Source organism: Helianthus annuus, chromosome 6 (assembly GCF_002127325.2).
Source record: "Helianthus annuus cultivar XRQ/B chromosome 6, HanXRQr2.0-SUNRISE, whole genome shotgun sequence".
NCBI classification, from domain to species: Eukaryota; Viridiplantae; Streptophyta; class Magnoliopsida; order Asterales; family Asteraceae; genus Helianthus; species Helianthus annuus.
The window spans coordinates 62,858,571-62,873,322 of NC_035438.2; the positions used below are offsets into that span (position 1 = coordinate 62,858,571).

Sequence of the window (14,752 nt, forward strand, 5' to 3'; positions counted from 1 at the left end):
TGACATGTAATTGTTTTAGTAGACTTTCGAATTTTGCGAATTGCTCATTGGTCTTTTGACGGATTAACCTACCGGGGTACGGAACTCGAGGAGCCTTGGTAGGCTCTGGTGAGGGAGGGGAACCCTTCTCTTGTAGGGGCGGCGTTATGGTCTCCTCGGTAGGCGGCGGGCCTTCCGTAGGACCCACGGTGCGGTTCCGTAATGTTATGAGATGAACTTGCGCTTTTGGGTTTGTTTCGGTATTGCTTGGTAACGCGCCTTGTGGTCTCTCGGAGAAATTTTGTGCTAGTTGACTTATTTGTTTTTCGATGTTTTGAATACTAGCTTGTTGATTTCTAAAATTTGATTCTAATTGTAGAAACCTCTCTGAGTTTTTCTTTTTAGTGTCGGAGATGAGGCGAGATATAGTATCTTCAAGCCTTTCTCGTCCACCTTGTTGTTGAGGGAAATTTTGTGACTCATTTCTTGGTTGTTGAAAGTTCGTTCGTTGGTTTTGTTGGTTACTACTATTGTCGGGTTCTCTCCAACCAAGGTTAGGGTGATTTCGCCATCCTTGGTTGTAGGTGCCCGTTGGAGGACCCGACGGCCTAGGTCTATTATCAATGTAGTTTACTGATTCTTGTTGATCGTCTGTTTCTTTCATACAACTCCAATTTTCATGTGGCCCACCACACCCTTCACAAGCCATAACCGAGACCGTTTTTGTCATTTCCAATTTTTTTATTTTCGAAGAAAGGGCCTCGAATTGGGCTTGTAAAGAAGTGCTTTCATCAACCTTATGGGCGCCCGGGGCAATGGATTTATTGCCTCGGGGAGTGTGCCACTAAAAATTGGTTTGAGCAATTTCCTCAATTTGATTATATATTTCATGCGGGCGGCGATTACCTAAAAGTCCCCCGGAGCTAGAGTCAAGTGTTTGCCTTGTGTGTGGCAACAACCCATTATAGAAAGTGGATACTTGTTGCCATATCGCAAGGCCGTGATGTGGACACTTTCGCAATAGCTCCTTGAACCTTTCCCAAGTTTCATATAAGGATTCCCCGTCCTCTTGTGAATATGTATTAATTTCAGTCATTAATTTAGCCGTTTTAGCGGGAGGGAAATACTTATATAGAAACTTTTGGGCTAGTTCATCCCAGGTGTTTACCGATCCAGCTGGGAGGGCGTTAAGCCAAGCTTTTGCTCGGTCTTTTAGTGAAAAAGGAAACATTCGGAGGCGGATGGCGTCATTTGATGCTCCATTGATCCGAAAGGTATCACATATTTCTAAGAAATTAGTAATATGTAGATGGGGATCCTCGTCCGTAAGCCCATGGAAGGTTGCGGAGTTCTGAAGCATCTGTATCAAATGCGGCCGAAGTTCGAAGTTATTAGCTTCAACATTCGGTGCATTGATAGCGGCGCCGAGATTACCTACGGTGGGTCGTAGATAATCCATGAGGGTACGTTGGTCCGCCATTGGAAGTGGGTTCCCCGAAACCTTCTCTTGGCTTTTAGATTTTAGTCTTTTTCTGAGAAAGCGTAGATAATCTAGAGGTTCTTTTATGTCTTTATTAGAACTGGAGCTCATACACTACGTAGAGATGGCGTCTGGTTCCAAGTCCTGCAACAAAAACAGAAAAGAATGTTGGTCAGAAGGTTCACCACGGCCCCGTGCTCAATGAACACGGCCCGTGGTCGGAGTTACAGTGATTGTTTTCCGGATCCCTGTTACTGGAGAGTTGGACACGTCCCCGTGTTGCACCGACACGGCCCCGTGGTCAGCCTTCTGTAACTCGGAAAACTAAAAACTGCCAGTAACACTGCTGGGCACGGCCCGTGTCCGACCAGGCACGGCCCGTGCCGAGCTCTGCAGAAGCTGAAAAACTAAGAAAATCCTAAAAAAATTAAAAAGAAAATAAAAAAAATGATTAGGTCGTTGATTCCTAACTTTCTTAAAATCCTTGTGTCCCCGGCAACGGCGCCAAAAACTTGATGCGTGTGTAGTGTAATATATATTTTAGATATATATTTTAAGCCCTTTTTACACTTTTTAGCCAAGTTTTAAATTTATAAAACACGAAATTTACTAACACTAAACACACATATGGGCAAGTGCACCCATCGTGGACGTAGTATAGTGTTGGTAAGATACCGAGGTCGTCCAAGGACACAAGAGCTTTTAGTACCGGTTTATCCTCAACGTCTAATCAAATCAAAATGCTAGAAAAAGATTTTTAAACTAAGAAAATAAAACTAACTAAATGCTGAAAAATAAAAACAGATAGACAAGATGAATCACTTGGATCTGACTCGTGTATTAGTATAACCTTTGATTATTTTCGCACTTTTGCACTTGTTTAAGAGATTATCTTAGTTATTGTAGTAGGCCCCTCTTTTGAAGGCGACGTTACCCTCAACCCAGTAGTTTGAGTCAGCAAGGATACAATCCTAAAGGGTCGGATTATTGAAAGATAATGAATTAAGTTATTAATGCAAATTATGGTAGGCCCCTCTTTTGGAGGTGACGTTACCCTCGACTAAGTAGTCTGAGTCAGCAGGGATACAGTCCTAAATAGCCGGGTTATAGTATTAATAGTAGTTTACTTATGAGGGGGTCAAAGAGTTTGGATCCCCGCCATCCAATACCTTTGGGTATTGAAGGAGATCTTACTAAATTTGACCCAGGTCCCTTGCAGGACCTCTAAACGCTGAACAAGGGCAAGACCCTTACCAAACCGTTCCCTTAACCCCCGACCAGGTAGCCAACATACCTCCATATAGACCGTGGAGATATGAATGGTGAAAATCTTTTATTTTATATAGACAGTAAAATAATGCCAAGACACCACGGACAAACGATAAGGAAAAGTCACCTTCAACATAAGAAACTAGTTATTAAAGTCATTAATACAAAACCAAATAAAAAGTGCAAAAGATTAAAAATAAAAAGTATTATACTAAACACTTGTCTTCACCAAGTGATGTAAGAGACTTAGGCAAACATGGCCTTGATTGTCAAGAACTCTTACGATCAATCTTGGATCCCGAGACGACTCACACACTCTATGATGGGCAATGGATGATGGTGGTGGATGATGGTGTTGTGATGGTGTTGGGTGGTGGATGAAGTGTGAGAGAGGTGGTGTGCCAAGGGATGAGTTGCAATGAAGCCAAGCACTCTTATTTATAGGCTGAACAGAGGCCTGGGCACGGCCCCGTGCCTGTCTGACACTATCTCTCCTCATTAATTGTAATTCGCAATTACAATTAATGCGCCTGCAGTACTTTGGGCACGCCCCCGTGTTCACTGGGCACGGCCCCGTGGTGAGCAATAGAAGCTTCTACAGGTTTGTCTTTTGTCACACCCCGAAATTATCAGAGCATGGCGTGACTGGACCGGTATCTTCATTGCACAGCGGAAGCAATTTGCTAAGACTTCTAGAAAATGAACGTCGCTAAGTACTTGAATTCCCATGGGTTCTCCTATTCCAGCCGTTCCATAGTTTTGAAAATGCAACCTGAGAAAGAACATGCGAAAAAGTCAACATAAAGTTGAGCGAGTTCATAGTTTGTTTTGAAAAGATTTAAAATAAATCTTTTTGATAACCGGTTTTAAAGTTGCTGAGAAAATACAGTAAAATCATTTTCTTGGCATGATATATGAAAACTGTGAGTCTAGCCCACGAGAGTCTTTGTGCATTGCACGAGAGAGAATGGGCCGAGCCCAAACGAACCTTTGTAAGCAGGATCAGCGCGTCCTCTTACTTAGGTATAATTTGAAAAGCGTTACCAAAGTTTGTAAATCCATGTATTTGTGAGTTTCCATCAAATGAATCTTAAAAACATTTGAAAATTTGAGTATCAAAAGCTGGTATGTAAGCGTCTATGAACAGATCATTAATGTTTTGCAAGGACATTAATATGTGTGGCGACATAGGAAGCACTCAACCCTAGCGGATTTCCCCCGGTCCACCCGGTTAGAACAACAAAAGCACTACATGGGCCACACAAGGACCCAAGAGTGGGGCTCGCTACACCCGATAGATCTACCACTTTTGCCCTCGGTCTTATACAAGATTAATGGCACTTAAGAGAGATTACTATTCACTCACCTGATCTAACAGTCCATTCCCTAGCTTAACCATACCCTAGTTAACGTATAATGTGAGAGTTATTCATGTCCTTGGGCCTCTGCCCATGTCCTTGGGCCTTTGCCCACGCCATTCGTGTTATTAAAACTCATGCATGTTTCGAAAAACACTAATGTTTTTATAAACCGGTATGTTTAGCATAATCTTTTCGTAAACCATTTGAGTTTGTTAAAATCATGTCGCAAAATGGTTTATAAATATGCAATATTCATTTATCGAAACCTTGTGTGATTTTGCAAAACTTGCATGTCTTTCCACCCCCGAAAACATTTTATAAAAATGTAAAACAGTAAAAAGTGGGGGTTATGAACTCACCTGGATATTCCTGTGCAAAGCTAGCTTAGTGTGATTCTGAAGTGTTGTTCCGAGAACGTGAATTAGCTAGCGTGCATCTATAGTATTCCTATCAGAGAATAACTTATCAGTTTCCTAATAAAAGTGGCTAAACTACGAGTCCGAGCTCTACCGAGTCGTTAATAAAACGACACTACGAAGGTGTTCTCATTATGGTTTAAAATAACCAACTATGATTATTTGATCCCCTTTATATTCGGGATAAAACTAAGTCTTGAAAACGACTTACTTTTCGAATGGTTTAGACTATATATATATTGACATATATAAATATAAATATACTTATATGAGGTGGTGTTAGTCGTCGTGACTAGAAGGCGTAGACGAAATAGTAATACGACTCTTCGTAGTTTTCGTAAGTCGTAAATATATATATATATATATATATATATATATATACATGAAGTCTTGACATTTGAAATGAATATAACAAGTATACTATTGTTATAAAACATTCAAAAGTATTCGCGTCGTCGACATTTGAAATAAATATAAACTGCCATATCTGTTTTATAAAAGCGTGCGAAGTCGAAGCGTGAAATAGATACTCGGATTCGCAATGAATATAAATAATAATATTTATTTTACAAAAGTATTCGAGGATATTTCGAATTATTGGCGTTTTAAAATGAATGTAGATAATTGTATCTACAAAAAAAAAACTTACGGATTACGCCATTTGAAATAAATATAAACGGTTATATTTCTTTGATCTAAGTATACGAGTGTGCGACAATTGAAATAGAAATAAACAATTATATTTGTTTTGAAAAAGGATCGAATTTCGTTAGTTAGTATCTCGTTTTATAACTCGTGAAATGTCGCCAAAATAATTATATAGATTTATCTTTATTTTATAAGAAGCATTCGAAATTCGATAAGTGTCGTTTTTAGATCATAAATTATGTGTCGTGTTTCGGGTTTTTAATGAAAATCGGACAGAGTTTCCTCTGTTTTTAGGATAACCCGACAACTCAAGTTGCCGTCATTTTGTCAAAACAAAACAATCTAAGCAATCCATAATATATATTTTTCATCGAGTATTGTAAAAAAAATGAAAACAACCACTAAATATATTCGGTTCGAGCTCGGTTCGCGTAAAAAAAATGTAACTATATAAACGATACGACGAAAATTCGCGTCGTCAGGACTTTACCACATCTCGTGTTGACCAGTTGACCATAGTTGTGAACCGTAACTGAACCGAGATCCCAGTTGACCAGCTTTGACCAGTCAACCTGATGTGTTGACTGGTTTGACTTCGTTGACCAATGTTGACTGACATTGACCGGTTGACTGGGTTGACCCGGTGTTGAATGAGTCGACTGGAGTGAACCTGAACCCATAACCAAACTAAGCCGCGACACCCGAATCTTGAACTTAAACGTGACTCGAACCAAATCGAGCCTGAAACCAAATAACTGCCACCACCGTCGTCGTCAATCATCCTCATAACCATCATCTTCTTCAACATTAACAGCATCATAATTAACCACATTATCAGTCATCACCATCCAAAAAAAAAAAAATCAAAGAAACAGGGAAGTGATGATGAGTGAGGATATGTGGCTTACCGGTAAACTTGTCGAAAAGGATACACCCGCCGCTGTACGTGACGGCGCTACTGCAAGAAATGGCGTCTCCGGTCACAGTCAGGTTTCGTCGACTCCTACGGTGCATTTTACCCGAGAAAGAACGGTTGCCGGAATCCATTGCCGCCGCCGTGAGCGGCGGCGCTGTTGCTTCTATCGCCGTAAAAAGAGGTGATCGGAGGTGGGTTTGCAGCGGGTGAGATCAGAGTGGGGGGGTGTTCGACCGAGCAAACATATCGATCGGAGAAGCTCGTCGATCGCCAGTTCCGGCTCCGGTTGTGGTCGGCCAGAGGCATCACGAGATAGCAGGGGTTTGTTGGTGTGTGTAGATGTATGAGATGTGAAGGACTGAGGTTTTAATTTAGGTTTGTTTGTGTTTTTGTTAGGGTTTCTAAGGTAGAAGAAAGAGAGAAGTGTTGTGTGCGTGTATGATCTGCTTTCAACAATGAATAGATAAGGGTTTTCTACTCATATATATGTCTAGGGTTTGATTTTCTTAATGGGCTTGGGCCCAAGGCCCATTATCGCGTGTCTAATTGTTTGTGTAGCCCAATAGCAGTTTCGAAGCCCGTTTTTAAACCCGATTATCGTAAAATGTCATAAAATATAATGATAAATCGAAATTCCAAAAAAAATTACGTCAGAAATCGATATTCGACGCACATTTTTATCAGTTGCGTTAAAAATGTGTAAACTGTGCCGTTCGTCATTTCGTGTCCGTTTTGTGATCCTTTTTTAACTATGGATAATCAAATATAAAAAAAAGAAGCTAAATATATCTTAATATATTAATATCAAGACGGAGATTCGAGTCTGGTGCTTCTGTTTCGTCGTTGATTGTCGGTGCGTTACTGTTTCCGCATTTTTCGTTCCCGTTTGCGCTTTGTGTCGTTCGAAAGGATAATATTTCGCGAAACCACATTCATAGCTATAAGTTACATGCATAAATTTCGTATTTGTCGGCGTTGTCAGCATTTTGTACGGTATCAGTTCGTTATCGTTTATCGTTACGCAGTTTTCTCCGCAGATTATCATTCGCGTACTATAAGGCCGAATAGACGCTCGTAGGTACTCCAAAGGCCTAATTAAGTTAATCTATGTCTTAAACACTACTTGTCATCGCCTAAACGTTTGTTAATCGCGTAATTAGAAGGCCGTTAATTACAGGTTGTCACATTCTCCCCCTGTTACTGAAATTTCGTCCTCGAAATTTAGACTATGTTATCTACTCAGAGTTATGACGTTTCTAGGTAAGTCCAAATAATACCAAAGTGAATGACCATGTAATCGAACCAAAACTTGTTCAGATTACGTGATTGCAAGAACATTTTGCATCAATAGGAACCCAATGGTTTAACTGATTTTGTTCTAGAAATCGATGTCAAGTGAACGAGATGTTGTGATACTATCACCAATGTGACTAGGTTTACTGGGTTCAACAAAAGAGGAATTTCAAATGAACGTTCACAATATACAAATCAATTTTTTTTTGAAACAATAGAATTTACTATCAATGGAAACTTGCGTTGGTTGTATGATTGAAACTTGAATCAACAAGCACAAATCGATAGCATCATGAAATGATTTGTCAACTATTGGACCAATAAATGAATAAGATAAAATCAACGTGTTGACATTGTTGAGTTGCAAGGATACACCGAAATGAAATACAACCGAACCTGGTGTATCATTATCTTAATACATAGTTGCATTAAGACCATTTAAATGATTAGTCAAACGAAATACATATGTAGTTTTGCATGAAACGATCGACCATGATTAGCCCAAGCTACAAATTCGTTCTGACACCACAAGGTGTCGTAGTGATTGAAATAGTTCAATAATAGCAGTGATAGAACAAGTATCACCGTGTTTTGAAATCAGATGCAAGATTCAACGAAGTAAAAACAAGTCTCATAGGAATTTCAATTGATATTGAAACAAATAAATAATGTTTTTCGATCGAAAATGAAAGAGCAATAAACATCACAAAATGTTCGATCGATGCTGAAAGAACCGTTAAGAGGTACACCGGAATATAATATGAATTTGTGTACCATTGTCTTAACACACGATTGTGTTAAGATTGCTTTAAAATGATAAATCAACTAAGCGGATTTAATATCAATAAACAATTAAATAAATAATTAAATCCGTACATGATGTGAGCAACGAGATTAGCGCAAGCTTCAAATTTGTGAGAACGTCACCACAAGGTGATCGTGATCAAGGAAACGATTCAATGAAGTCGAAGACCAAACAAGCATGTTATGGTTCAAAGCAAATGAAGTGCTTGTTGGGATTATTTCGAATATGATGGCCTCAATCCATCATATGGAATCTTGAATCGAATATATATTACGAGCAAGTTCAATCAATTGAACTTGGTAGAAACACAATCCAACAATAAATTCATGTATCAATAAAATAGTTTCGACATGATTACAATGAAAAACCATGTATGCCTTTCGAAAGAAAATGAGTTTTTCAAGAAATCCGTTGACTCGATACCAAGGAGTCAACACTTTGCAATAATACGGGTCGTCTAGATCACAATGCAAAGATCAAGTATAGCGAACGATATTTGAGCTTTGATAAAACGACAATTTGGAGTGAAGCCCTCCAATGGTCTTCACGGATCAACAAACCACATGCGCGACAAACAATGTATGCGTACATATGAATTCATCAAAAATAAAACAATTAAGTGTTTGCTATCATGGAAGAAAATCTTTGTGGTGCAACGATCATTAGGGGGGAGTAGAAATGCTAAAATCTGCTCACTATATGCAAGAAGTCGAAATTTCAACAAAAGAAATTTAAGGACTTTACCTGGAAGTTCACGTGATGATTGGTTGTTATGTGCATTACCATAGAATGTCGAACGTTGCGTATTTGCCATAAATGAAATAGGGGAATGTGAAGACCTGTGACTTCTTTTGCAGCGCCAATAGCTGTGAGTCCTATTAGACTAAGCATCGACTGTTGTGAAATCTTGCTTTAACGTACCTCAGCAAGATTCATGTTGTTTGCCGGATCACATGGCAAAGTGTCATATTGCGGTCGGTAGTTCTCCCGCTGCCGGGATTAGCATCGTTGTTATCGTGACCATTTGTGGCTTCCCCAAGGCCTTGCCTCGAAAGTCGTGTGTGATGTACTTCGACGTCCGCTGACGTATAGTTTAAGTTTCACGTATATTTGCGCAATAGCATTTCGTTCCACCTAGATTACCTGCTCGGGTAATTAAAATAGCATAGAAAATATAGGTAATGGTGTTTGCCCGAGTTGTTAGTCACGGTTTCTAAGTGAGGACCTTTAATGAGTTTCGACATGAGTTTTCCGAAGGTCCTAAATGCATGTTATATAAACCCACAAGGTTTTGCTTACCATATGTAATCGTTTCGTGTATCGTGTATCAAACACAACTCTTGTGCATGTTTAAAATCAAAATGTTGACTCATTGTTTTCGGCAACGGTTGGAAACCCATATTCAGTCCTAGGCGTTCTGTATGTGTCCAAGTCTTAATAATCTAAGTTCCCATAGGAAAGTAAGGTTAAAGCCTAGGTATCTCTACAGAAACCTAATTCGCTGAAACCTATAGCTCTGATACCAATCTGTCACACCCCGAAATTATCAGAGCATGGCGTGACTGGACCGGTATCTTCATTGCACAGCGGAAGCAATTAGCTAAGACTTCTAGAAAATGAACGTCGCTAAGTACTTGAATTCCCATGGGTTCTCCTATTCCAACCGTTCCATAGTTTTGAAAATGCAACCTGAGAAAGAACATGCGAAAAAGTCAACATAAAGTTGAGCGAGTTCATAGTTTGTTTTGAAAAGATTTAAAATAAATCTTTTTGATAACCGGTTTTAAAGTTGCTGAGAAAATATAGTAAAATCATTTTCTTGGCATGATATATGAAAACTGTGAGTCTAGCCCACGAGAGTCTTTGTGCATTGCACGAGAGAGAATGGGCCGAGCCCAAACGAACCTTTGTAAACACGATCAGCGCGTCCTCTTACTTAGGTATAATTTGAAAAGCGTTACCAAAGTTTGTAAATCCATGTATTTGTGAGTTTCCATCAAATGAATCTTAAAAACATTTGAAAATTTGAGTATCAAAAGCTGGTATGTAAGCGTCTATGAACAGATCATTAATGTTTTGCAAGGACATTAATATGTGTGGCGACATAGGAAGCACTCAACCCTAGCGGATTTCCCCCGGTCCACCCGGTTAGAACAACAAAAGCACTACATGGGCCACACAAGGACCCAAGAGTGGGGCTCGCTACACCCGATAGATCTACCACTTTTGCCCTCGGTCTTATACAAGATTAATGGCACTTAAGAGAGATTACTATTCGCTCACCTGATCTAACAGTCCATTCCCTAGCTTAACCATACCCTAGTTAACGTATAATGTGAGAGTTATTCATGTCCTTGGGCCTCTGCCCATGTCCTTGGGCCTTTGCCCACGCCATTCGTGTTATTAAAACTCATGCATGTTTCGAAAAACACTAATGTTTTTATAAACCGGTATGTTTAGCATAATCTTTTCGTAAACCATTTGAGTTTGTTAAAATCATGTCGCAAAATGGTTTATAAATATGCAATATTCATTTATCGAAACCTTGTGTGATTTTGCAAAACTTGCATGTCTTTCCACCCCCGAAAACATTTTATAAAAATGTAAAACAGTAAAAAGTGGGGGTTATGAACTCACCTGGATATTCCTGTGCAAAGCTAGCTTAGTGTGATTCTGAAGTGTTGTTCCGAGAACGTGAATTAGCTAGCGTGCATCTATAGTATTCCTATCAGAGAATAACTTATCAGTTTCCTAATAAAAGTGGCTAAACTACGAGTCCGAGCTCTACCGAGTCGTTAATAAAACGACACTACGAAGGTGTTCTCATTATGGTTTAAAATAACCAACTATGATTATTTGATCCCCTTTATATTCGGGATAAAACTAAGTCTTGAAAACGACTTACTTTTCGAATGGTTTAGACTATATATATATATTGACATATATAAATATAAATATACTTATATGAGGTGGTGTTAGTCGTCGTGACTAGAAGGCGTAGACGAAATAGTAATACGACTCTTCGTAGTTTTCGTAAGTCGTAAATATATATATATATATATACATGAAGTCTTGACATTTGAAATGAATATAACAAGTATACTATTGTTATAAAACATTCAAAAGTATTCGCGTCGTCGACATTTGAAATAAATATAAACTGCCATATCTGTTTTATAAAAGCGTGCGAAGTCGAAGCGTGAAATAGATACTCGGATTCGCAATGAATATAAATAATAATATTTATTTTACAAAAGTATTCGAGGATATTTCGAATTATTGGCGTTTTAAAATGAATGTAGATAATTGTATCTACAAAAAAAAAACTTACGGATTACGCCATTTGAAATAAATATAAACGGTTATATTTCTTTGATCTAAGTATACGAGTGTGCGACAATTGAAATAGAAATAAACAATTATATTTGTTTTGAAAAAGGATCGAATTTCGTTAGTTAGTATCTCGTTTTATAACTCGTGAAATGTCGCCAAAATAATTATATAGATTTATCTTTATTTTATAAGAAGCATTCGAAATTCGATAAGTGTCGTTTTTAGATCATAAATTATGTGTCGTGTTTCGGGTTTTTAATGAAAATCGGACAGAGTTTCCTCTGTTTTTAGGATAACCCGACAACTCAAGTTGCCGTCATTTTGTCAAAACAAAACAATCTAAGCAATCCATAATATATATTTTTCATCGAGTATTGTAAAAAAAATGAAAACAACCACTAAATATATTCGGTTCGAGCTCGGTTCGCGTAAAAAAAATGTAACTATATAAACGATACGACGAAAATTCGCGTCGTCAGGACTTTACCACATCTCGTGTTGACCAGTTGACCATAGTTGTGAACCGTAACTGAACCGAGATCCCAGTTGACCAGCTTTGACCAGTCAACCTGATGTGTTGACTGGTTTGACTTCGTTGACCAATGTTGACTGACATTGACCGGTTGACTAGGTTGACCCGGTGTTGAATGAGTCGACTGGAGTGAACCTGAACCCATAACCAAACTAAGCCGCGACACCCGAATCTTGAACTTAAACGTGACTCGAACCAAATCGAGCCTGAAACCAAATAACTGCCACCACCGTCGTCGTCAATCATCCTCATAACCATCATCTTCTTCAACATTAACAGCATCATAATTAACCACATTATCAGTCATCACCATCCAAAAAAAAAAAAAAATCAAAGAAACAGGGAAGTGATGATGAGTGAGGATATGTGGCTTACCGGTAAACTTGTCGAAAAGGATACACCCGCCGCTGTACGTGACGGCGCTACTGCAAGAAATGGCGTCTCCGGTCACAGTCAGGTTTCGTCGACTCCTACGGTGCATTTTACCCGAGAAAGAACGGTTGCCGGAATCCATTGCCGCCGCCGTGAGCGGCGGCGCTGTTGCTTCTATCGCCGTAAAAAGAGGTGATCGGAGGTGGGTTTGCAGCGGGTGAGATCAGAGTGGGGGGTGTTCGACCGAGCAAACATATCGATCGGAGAAGCTCTTCGATCGCCAGTTCCGGCTCCGGTTGTGGTCGGCCAGAGGCATCACGAGATAGCAGGGGTTTGTTGGTGTGTGTAGATGTATGAGATGTGAAGGACTGAGGTTTTAATTTAGGTTTGTTTGTGTTTTTGTTAGGGTTTCTAAGGTAGAAGAAAGAGAGAAGTGTTGTGTGCGTGTATGATCTGCTTTCAACAATGAATAGATAAGGGTTTTCTACTCATATATATGTCTAGGGTTTGATTTTCTTAATGGGCTTGGGCCCAAGGCCCATTATCGCGTGTCTAATTGTTTGTGTAGCCCAATAGCAGTTTCGAAGCCCGTTTTTAAACCCGATTATCGTAAAATGTCATAAAATATAATGATAAATCGAAATTCCAAAAAAAATTACGTCAGAAATCGATATTCGACGCACATTTTTATCAGTTGCGTTAAAAATGTGTAAACTGTGCCGTTCGTCATTTCGTGTCCGTTTTGTGATCCTTTTTTAACTATGGATAATCAAATAAAAAAAAGAAGCTAAATATATCTTAATATATTAATATCAAGACGGAGATTCGAGTCTGGTGCTTCTGTTTCGTCGTTGATTGTCGGTGCGTTACTGTTTCCGCATTTTTCGTTCCCGTTTGCGCTTTGTGTCGTTCGAAAGGATAATATTTCGCGAAACCACATTCATAGCTATAAGTTACATGCATAAATTTCGTATTTGTCGGCGTTGTCAGCATTTTGTACGGTATCAGTTCGTTATCGTTTATCGTTACGCAGTTTTCTCCGCAGATTATCATTCGCGTACTATAAGGCCGAATAGATGCTCGTAGGTACTCCAAAGGCCTAATTAAGTTAATCTATGTCTTAAACACTACTTGTTATCGCCTAAACGTTTGTTAATCGCGTAATTAGAAGGCCGTTAATTACAGGTTGTCACATCTTTTCTGCTGCTTCTTGGCCACGGCCCCGTGCTTGCTGAGCACGGGGCGCGTTCAGTCTTCTGCCTTCTCTGTCTTGCTTGGGAGGATGCTGTTGAGGGGTCGGGCAATCCACTTTTGTTCCTTTTCTTGTATTTATGCTAGATTTAGCTGTCTTTTTGCTTCTTTTGTTAATTTGAGCTCATTTAATCCTGAAAATACAAAAGGAAGACAAAAACACACTTTTTCCAACATTAGTACTTAAAAAGAGTTAGTTTTATGCCTCATTTAATGTAATTTATATGTTGCATTTTACACACATCATGAGGCGGGCAGTAAGTTTCGCGGATCACTTCCACGAATTTGGGCTAGCTTAGGTTGTACTGTGCAACCTTGCCAGTGGATTAGATCACTGCCTTCCACTAGGTTAAAGCATCCTCTTTGAAGGATTGGGACACGTATTTAATAGTATCCTTGATAGCACAACCGCTTATGTCAATAACGGTTTCCATCTCATTAAGCCATTTTAAAGCATCAATGGCTCCTTTCTCACCCGTAAAGTCACGGGGTTTACATGAGACGAAATATTTATAGGTGCACCCATCCTTAGAGCTGCGGTGCTCAGTTTTGACAACATTTTTGACACTTTTCTCACTCTTAGTTGAGGAGTAGTGAGTCTTTTCAGTTTTGGAGTGGGTTTTGGAATCAGGTTTTTGCTTCGGTACTGATAGTTCTGGCCCTTTAAACTTAGCTATGAATTCAGCCATGGCTTTACTGACTTCATCGACAATTAGGGATTGAAGATTATTCTCCTCGTCCTTACGGTCTCGGTGATCGCAGTTGTCACTACCGTTTTTCTTAGTTATATTGCCAATATTCAGGCTTGCCATTTGTTCAGTAGGGAGCTATATCACCATCAGTAAGATTTTGGAATATTAGTAGCAGATCAATTAAATAATAGAAAAAAGGCTTGAAATTGGATTTCATTAAATCATCAGATTACAATACATTGTCCTATAAAGACTTTTGGAATTGAAATACAATATTGTCCATAAGTGGACTTTTAGAAAACAAAACAAAACATAATAAAGAAAAGAGTCTCCAGTCATCCCCTTTATCATGCTAGTCCTCTTCTTGCTTCACCTTACTTGGTGTTGGTAGTGGAGGGTTTAGCG

At 39.1% G+C, this 14,752-nt stretch overlaps 1 non-coding gene across 1 annotated transcript; it reads left to right on the forward strand.

Annotated features, from left to right (window-relative positions):
- The first annotated feature begins 974 nt into the window (after positions 1-974).
- On the forward strand, positions 975-1,081 carry LOC118480002. Its single transcript, XR_004861642.1, has one exon. It is a non-coding gene; the product is annotated as a small nucleolar RNA R71 (small nucleolar RNA).
- Positions 1,082-14,752: the final 13,671 nt, after the last annotated feature.